This window comes from Ursus maritimus, unplaced genomic scaffold (assembly GCF_017311325.1).
Source record: "Ursus maritimus isolate PB19 unplaced genomic scaffold, ASM1731132v1 scaffold_6, whole genome shotgun sequence".
Classification (NCBI taxonomy): Eukaryota; Metazoa; Chordata; class Mammalia; order Carnivora; family Ursidae; genus Ursus; species Ursus maritimus.
Window position 1 is genome coordinate 76,926,534 of NW_024426774.1, and position 9,090 is coordinate 76,935,623.

Consider the following 9,090-nt stretch of genomic DNA (forward strand, 5'->3'; position numbering starts at 1 on the left):
CTGTAGAGAATTTAAAAACAATAATAAAACTCAGCCAAAGTTCAGTCTGCTTTCTATTATCACCATCCAGTTGCTACTATAAGCAACTTCAGGGCCGAATAGTTCCTTCCTGCCTGGGTGAATGGCTCCTACAGCCTCCCACCCCTCAGATGAACACTGACTCCCCTTCCTTAGCTTCTCACTGACCTCCCCCAACCCCAGGCGCCCACTGACCACCGCCTCCCATGCTTTTGTTGCCCCCACCATGGGCTTGATGCTGCACTAAGTATCTTGGGGCTACAAAAAGCATAGAATTTAGGAAAGGCTCCTGTATTAGGGTTCTCCAGAGAAACAGAATCAATAGGATGTGTATAAATAGAAAAGGATTTATTATAAGGAATTGGCTCATGTGATTATGGAGGCTGGCAGGTCCCAAATATGCAGACCCAATGTCCCTGGTCAAGTCCAAAGACCAGAAGCTGTGTAGAACCAGGAAAAGCCAATGTTCCATTTCAAAGCCAGCAGGTTGGAGGGATTCTCTTTTCCTTGGAGGGTCAGTCTTTTGTTCTATTCAGGCCTGCAAACTGACTGGTTGAGGCCCACCCACATTATGGAGGTAGACTCAAGGTCTACCAATTCAAATGCTAATCTCATCCCAAACACACACTGACTCACCCAAAATAACGTTTGACCAAATATCAGGGCACCATGGCCAAGCCAATTTGACACATAAAATTAACCCTCATAGCTCCTCACAGGCTAGTGCCAGGGAAGAGATGAGAAAAGGACAAGCCTACCGTATGGGCTTGAAGTCTTAGCTGCACCACTGCCTGCTGCCCAGTCCCAAACAGGTCATCTGGCCTCCCTGTGCTCACGTCCCCTTCAGGACAGTGTGGACCGTGATCATATGCATCCAGAGGCAACACATGGGAAGTGTGCGGGACCATCCCTGCGCCCTACGTGCCACCACTGTCAGTTTTATAGTGCGGCTGCGGGGAGATTTGGGTTCAACTCACCATCACTTCCTGTGGCTTTGCGGCTTCTTTTATTGCCTTTTAACTTTTGGATCCAGGGCCTTTTGAAGGTCGATTTTCATCAGATTGCAAAAATGTGTCCCAAACCTGCTTTTTCCTGGATTAAGTACATACATGTGGGTCAGATACCCAGGGGGCCTGGAACCACTTCCTCTGCAAGGGCCAGGCGTTCCCTGTGCTCCCGCACCTTCCAGGTCCCAGATTCTTCTGAACCCTGCGTTTACAGCCAGGAGGCTGAGCCTGGTTCATCCCCCCAGCTCTCCAATCTGAGCTGAGTGTCTGGAGTGATTCGATAGTGCTACCGTGGGGGAGAACTGAAGCTAAAGACAGGCACCTTTTCATGGCAGGAGGAAGCAGAGTCCTTAGTAACCAGGACCACAGGAAACACCGAAGGAGTGACGCAGACCCCAGGGGCCTTGGGTAGATGAGCCGTTGTGGGTCCAGGATGTATTTACTGAGCATCCACTGCACACAGGGTATGGGGTGGGGGCTTCTCTCTTTTCTCATGGCTCAGAGGGGAAGGAATCTCCCATCCTCTCTTGCACTAGGGAGGGGGTCCCTCATGTGACTGGTGAGAACTTGACATCCACCAGTGAGCGCCCTGCTCCCTTCCCAACTCCTACTCTTGGCTCCATGCTCAGTATGCCCTCAGGGGCCCAGGACCAGTTTTCCCTGCAGAGGAGAGAAGCCAGCACCTGCTTCTCAGCTGTCCTTCCACCCACGTGGCAGTGTGGTCAAAGAAATGGGGTGGGCAAATGGGTTGGCTTTAGTGCAGGTGCGGAGCCAACCCCCTCTTTCTTGCTGCCTGCCATGGCCTTTCTCTGGCACCGGGGTGCTTCTGATTGTAGGCACCCCCCCACCCCCACGGTTGTGGTGAAACGCCACTCTGGGGTTTGGAGCTGAAAAAGACAGATTCAGAGGGGCACGTGAGAGGCCAGTGTCCTCCAATCCAGCGTGGGTGACTACCTCAATATCAGTGCTTTGTTTCAGAGTGGCTGTTGAGACTTGTATTTTTGTCTTCTAGTCGGAGCTCTGGAGGTCAGGCACAGTTGATTCTAACCAAAGACCCTGTGCTAAGCACTCCTAGGGGGAGCAAAGAGTGACCTGGACAGGAGCCCCTCTCAGCAATGCGTGGGCCTGGCTTGGGACCCTCACCTAGCAGCTTGCACTCATTTTAATGAGGAAGTGGCAAGTGCCATGAGGCAGATGTGAAGTGTGTGCTTGGGGCTGAATTTTATGCAGAGGCTACTGAAAACAATTCATTTCCCCATTCCCTACACTGAGCTCCTTCTGGAGGAGAATGGAGAAAGCGACAGAGCCAGGATGTTCAGGTGGTCCCACAGGCTGTGGAGCTCCAGGGGGGCCCACACAGGTTCCTTAGCACCCAGATCAGGGCAGGTACTCCTCTGGGGTCTGGCAGACCCCTCGAAGTAGCTGGAGTGCTAGCAGTGCAGGCCCTGGGCAGTGGGCGTGGGGGCTGCGGGAGGAAATGTGGAAGGAGGAAGGGGGCACTGGGGCAGGAGCCCAGATTTAGATTTCATGGACTAGTCAGGTTTCAGAAATACCTGGGGAGGTAGTCCTAGAATTGCTAACTTTTTAGTTTCACCAGGTAAGGATGTTGAAAAAGAAAACTACCATCGATTGTCAGCAATACTTCATGAGAGAAAAGACATTTTCAACACCAAAGAGTAGTAAAGATTTCCTAAAATAGAATAAAGGGCTAGCTTTCCTTTGAAAGTTGGGGGAGGGTTGGTGCCTGGGTGATGCAGTCGGTTGGGTGTCTGACTCTTCATTTCAGCTAAGGTCATGATCTCAGGGTCCTGGGATGGAGCCCCTCGTCAGTCTCTGTGCTCAGTGGGGTGTTTGCTTTAGAATCTCTCTCCCTCTCCCTTTGCCTCTCTCCCCACTCAGGCTCTTTTTCTTTCTCTCTAAAAAAAAAAAAGAGAGACAGACAGAGAAAGAAAAGTGTGTGTGTATTAATATATAAATATATATAACTAATATAATTATATATAACATACAATTATATATAACTATATTATATATTTATATTTTAGTTATAATATTTTTTCTTTTTTATCCCTCTTATTTCTCTTTTCCATGCATATCGCATTGTATTTATTTTTCCTTATTTATTCATCCTGCGGTAAACACCCTCCTGGCTTTTAGAAAACTCACAAGAGCACTTGGTAGCGCTGGGACACATTTTTCACTTTGTTTATAGAGCCATGGTTTGCATGAACTGCTGTATCATTTAGCTTGAGGAGACGTACTTCGACTATGTTGAGGAACATTCCACTTGTAAACTCCCATCAGATTGTGCTCAACAAGAATTTATCTAGAACACCTGAGATGGTCACCAGCCCCTGCACCCGGCCAGACCCACCCGTCCCCGTGGGCATGTCTGCCTGGACTCTGTCAATCCAGCCAGGGGAGGGCGGGGCCCTGGCCACACAGGGCCCCGCCCCAGCAGGTGTGTTCATAGTAATGACAGCCACGATCAAAACGCAGGGACTCGGCTGGCTTTCTGAGTGGCAGATGGGTTGCTCTGCAAGCTACCTCGATGAACTGAGAAATGAACCACCTAAGTCAGGGACTGGTACTAAATCCTAGCACTGCCCCCAAGCCTGAAAAGCAGGTGATGAGATGAGGAATTTGGAATCAGATGTTGCCAAAGGGCAAGGGAAGGTGTTGAAGAGCGGTTGGATGTCCCCTGCAGTGTTACCAGGTCGCAGCTGGGGCTGGGGCTCCACACCAGAGGCTGCAAAGCTTGGGGACTCAGCTTTCAGGGCATGGTGCTTTGGGGACTCCCAGACATCACTCATTTTCATGAACTCTCTCCCTGGATTGCTTGGTGAATACAGTAAAGCTGTAAACGGAAGACATGTGCGGTTGGAAGAGCAAGCGAGTGAATAAAGAGAAGCACCTGGCGCCTGGAAAGTGCCCACAAAGTATCTCCCCAAGGCCTGGGGTAAACCCAGGGGCGTCAGGGCCTGTCCTGCATAGAACAGGTGCGCTCAAGACACCCCCACCCTTGGTTCTGCGAGCCAGCCCACCCCTCCCCTCCCCCTTCATCTGGCGTCCTTGCCCTGAGCTCCTGAGATGTGAAGCCTGAATGATGGCTGTCGCCAGACGAGCAGGGGCTCCTGGAAGGGCTCTGCTCCCGGGACAGCTGGTGGCCGGCAACACTGACACAGGACAACGGGCTCGGGAATGGGGGAGGCTTTCTTGCCTCTGCTTCTGCTCACAGACAAGGACCTCTGGTGTCTGATGCGACTCCAAGCTTCTGTCCAGCACTAGGGTGCTCAGGAAGGACTGACGGTCTGGTTGGCTGGTTGTCCGTAGTAACAGCTAGACGCCTGGTTCTGTGCTGAATGCTTCACGTATGTTCCCCTGTCAGGTCCTCACAGTAACCCTAGAAAAGCAGGCACTGTTCTCATCCCTATTTTACAGGGGAAAACTGAGTGCCCGGAGTTAAGAAACTGTCCTGAGCGTGCTTCCTAAGTTAACAGTCACGCCCGTGCTTCGATTCGCTGTATTTACTGCCTCCCAATCTGACATGGAAATTCAGAACCCACAAAGTCTCCTTCCTTAATGTGAGAGTGTGGGTAGGATGGTCAGTTGACAGGAGTACCTGGATAATTTAAGAGGTGTAGACCTGATCAGATCCAATAAGTTGTCCCACTATTACGGTCTCCTCAGAGATCTCCATGCAGCCCTGGGGGCAGAGCACTGGGGTGGGGGTCAGTGTGGGGCAGGGGTCACCCTAGCTGGGCTGCAAAGGCTGCTCCCCCGCTTACCAGATGTGTGAATACAGTCCAGGTCACTTAACTCCTCCGAGTCTCCCTTCCCTCCTGGGTAAAATGGGGTAAGAGTTCTGAGAACCTCGTGGCTCGTGGGGAAGAGCCAGTAAGTTGGCATAGAACAGTGGCTGGCACCCAGAAAGTGCCCACAAATGTCAGCCGCTGTGGCTGTTTTTGTTGTCTTGGTGTCATTACTACTATTATTGTGCAACCGACAGTGACCATTACCATTAGCCATTGAAAGGGTGTCAGAAGGCCACAAAATACCCCAGCACCCGCCTCTCGCCCTGTGGATCCTACTTTAAAAAAAAAAGATTTTATTTATTTATGAGAGAGAGCACGAGCAAGCAAGCCCACGCAGCACAAGCAGGGGGAGGGGCAGAGGGAGAAGCAGGTTCCCCACTGAACAAGGAGCCCAATGCAAGACTCGATCCCAGGACCCCAGGATCATGACCTGAACCGTAGGCAGACACTTAACCGGCTGAGCCACCCAGGCGTCCCTCTTTTTCAGGATTCTTCAGGAAGCATGCATTGTTGCAGGTGGAAATCCGGTAGAAATGAGTGTGCCTGGTTAGCCCTTCACTATCCGCTGCCCGGTGCCAGAGCAGGGAGCTGAGAGACGGAAGAGCAACGCCTGGAGTCTAATGAGGGGCAGGGGGCAGGGTGGGGGCTGGGATGCCAAACAGGGAGGAGCCACTACGGAGAATGATCCTAGAGCACGTCTGCCACGGAGCACAGGCTTTGGGCCCACACTTGCTTTGCATCCATGCTTCTCAGGCTTTAATGACCTCAACATCACCTGGGGCTTGTTAACCCCCGGCTTGCTGTTCCCACCTGTTGCTGAAACGTAGGTCTGGGTGGGGCCCAAGAGTCTGCCTGTCCGGCCAGTTCCCGGACGGCGCTGGTGTGGCTGATCAGGGGATGTCCATAGAGAACCACCCACTGCTTTAGATCAATGATCTTCACTGTTTTAAAGCCACGGAATCCTTCGATCAAATGGAATCTTTTGGGGGCAAAAACAAAGGAACAAGATGATGGTGTGGGGTCAGGGGTGCCCTGCTGGACACTACCTAAGGCACGATTCAAGTCGACTGGAAATTCTCAAGTTCACTGTTGGCTTTAGACCAGCCACTGGAGAACGGCCAGTGCAGGCCTCGTGTTGTGGACCCTGAAAATAACTGGTTACAAATTGCATGGTATTTGGGGTTGGCCATCCCCACAACCTGTGTTTTAACAGCCCTCCAGATGCTTCTGAACTTGTTAAAGTGTGGGAAGCACTGGTCCACACCACTTGTGGTGACTTTAGTTACATGGGGATGGCCCCACCTCTGCACCATCCTAGAGAACAGTCCCCGCTGTCCTGAGCCCCCTGTCTGCTGCACCTCCATCGCCTCTCCCAGAATACTGCCAACACGTCCAAACTTATGTCCGAGCCCACCATCCTCTCCCCCAGGCCTGTCTTCTGTACTCCCTCCCTCAGGAGCAACAAGATCATGGTGATTGCTCACCACGCACCTAGTACTGACAAGTGCTCTTCGCACATTAACTTCAAACCAAGGTAGAGAATAGATTTCCCACTTTATAAATAAAAAAATAAAGGTCCCAGGAAGTGAAGCATCTCACTCGAGGTCACCCAGCCAACATGAGATCCAAACCTATGTCTGGGGCTGGCATAGCAATCATTTTACACCAAAACCAACTACCAGCAGACAAAGCTAGACACTCACTCGCATCAGGACCCTTTGACTCAAAGGCTTTGGCCTTGATTTATTTTAGTGGGTATTTGACCTTTTTAGAGACAAGACTGATAGCTTTTATCAGCTGTGAGCCAAAAAAAGATCACTAAAGAATTCCAAAATCCAGTAACAACGAAAATAATAAAACAGTAATATTCCGGAAGCCTGTTTTCTACATTAAGACACTTGCCTCCTGACTTTAGGAGGCAGCTGTGTCCTGGTCAGCTCAGCTTTGTAGGAAAGGAATGTCTTAACGTCTTCATCCTTTCCAAGGGTGGCTCCTTTCTCAAATTCAACTTTGCCTGACAGCCCACCTCCCCCTCCCCCCACTCCCCGGCTGGTGTCCCTTCATTCCTGAGTGTGCAGTGACCCCACGTGGCCATTTCCCAGTGCAGCCACTTGCTGATAGTTCATCGTTTTAAAAAAATCATCTGACTGATGGCTTTTGCTAGAAGTTTTGCTTTCATTCCACCGAGGAGGCAGGCAAAGCAAGCAGCTCTCAGGGAAGACACAGGCTGAACTTGTGGGAACAAATATCATTCCAGCCTGCTGACCACGGGAACCCTTGAGCTCAGGAAGTGGACTGAGAGCGTCCCCTTAAGGCAGCATTTGAGGGCCAGCAACACGGCGATACGATGACCAGGACAGCTAACCTCAAGGTCCATTTCTGCCCTCTATGCACCCCTCCCCCTGGCTCCTTCCTCCACAACGCCACCACCCCTAACACCACACCCTACATCCCCTCCCCCTGTCACCCCCCTCCCCCGCCCCAGACCAGACCACTGCATCCTAGAGAAAAGATAAAAGCAGGCAGGTACCACCAAGGAAACTGCTGTGGTATAAACTCCAGACTCAGGAAGTGGAAATGGGGGCCTGTCATGCAAGAGTTGGAAGGTCCTTGGGGGTGATCTAAGACACCCCTTTATTTTATAAATGAAAGTAAGGGCCAGAAGTGTTAGGAAGTCTCCCCTTAGAGCCACCCAGCAAGGGTTTGCATATGGCTGTCAAGTCATGGTGGCTTAAAGAAGGTAGGGGTTGTTTTCTCTCCTATTGAGATAGGGAAACTGAAAGGGACTCCATTTTAGAAAGGCTCCGTCTCTTCTGTTCTTCTGCTAGGCCCTATTTACTCATGCTCTATATTTTGCATCTGAGTAAACCAAAGAAGCCGTGTTCCCACTTCAAGGGGAAATTTCATCATTCTCTGAGTTTCATCCTAAGCTCCCAGACACCTGATAACATGTAAGAAGAACCAGATCCCAAACATGTTCCAGGACATTAGCTTCGAACAAAACTCGGCTGATGCTGGCATCTGTACCCCTACCTTCAATGACTTATGAAATAACACCTATCATTCACTTGTCACTTGCCTTTGATTGGACCCTACCCTAGATTCCTGAAGGAACACATATCCTCAACCCCCTTCCCAATATAAACCCCTAACCCCAAGTGACCAGGAGACTCATTCTCCTTTCCTTTCCGAATCTCCCAGACATTATATCTGATAGACTCTATCACTAGTCAAGAAACTGTTTTCACTTTCTCCAATTCATATTTGATTTCTATCCTGTGCAAAGCCAAGGACCCTCTTGGCTGGTCCTTTAGGACCCCCTCTGGGTCTTCAGACCCAGCCTGCCTGAATCAATATTAACTGAAGTCCCTCAGAGTTAGGCGGCCCAGACTGCTCTGGTGGCTCCACAACGCCATCTGAGACCTCAGCTCCTCTGCCCTCTGCTTCATCAGCCCCGAAGAACAAATTCTATCTACAAGTTTACATCATGGTCACAACCGGGTTGCTAGAGACTCACCCGTTGATTCTGAGTTCCATGCAGAAAAAAGAAAGAACAAGAGCAAAACCTCATTTGCCAGAGGTGAAAACTTCCTTTTAAATAGCTTTCCCTATTTTCCAATAACTTCCCTTATTTCTAATTGGTCATCCCTATCCATAAAGAGGCTTGGAACTGTAGTTTTGTAAGCTGGGCACATTACTAAGAAAGAAAGGAGAGAGGCACCTCGGCGGCTCAGTCGCTTAAGCAGCCGACTCTTGATTTTGGCACAGGTCATGATCTCCGGGTCCTGGGACCGAGCCCCGTGTCCGGCTCCATGCTCAGCAGGGAGTCCGCTTAAGGATTCTCTCTCTCCCTCTGTCCCTACCCCCCCCAATAAATAAATAAATCTTAAAAGAAGAAAGAAAGAAAGAAAGAAAGAAAGAAAGAAAGAAAGAAAGAAAGAAGAAAGAAAGAAGGAAGGAAAGAAAATGAAGACACAGACAACTAGAAGCCTCCTCTGTAACTACAAAGCTTACGGTGCCCACTTTTTCCAGTGCCTACCGTGCTTACGTACACTGCCTCATTTATCCTCAGAATAACCTGCCAGACGGAGTCTATATTCTATTTCACAGGTGAGAAAAATGAAGTTTAGTGAGGTTGTCACCTGCAGTACAGCTAGTGAGAGATGGGGACAAAATCTGAACCTGGATGTTACTCCAAATTCCATGGGCTTGAAACCAAGCATCATAGGGTTAATGAGGTTGAAACCAGC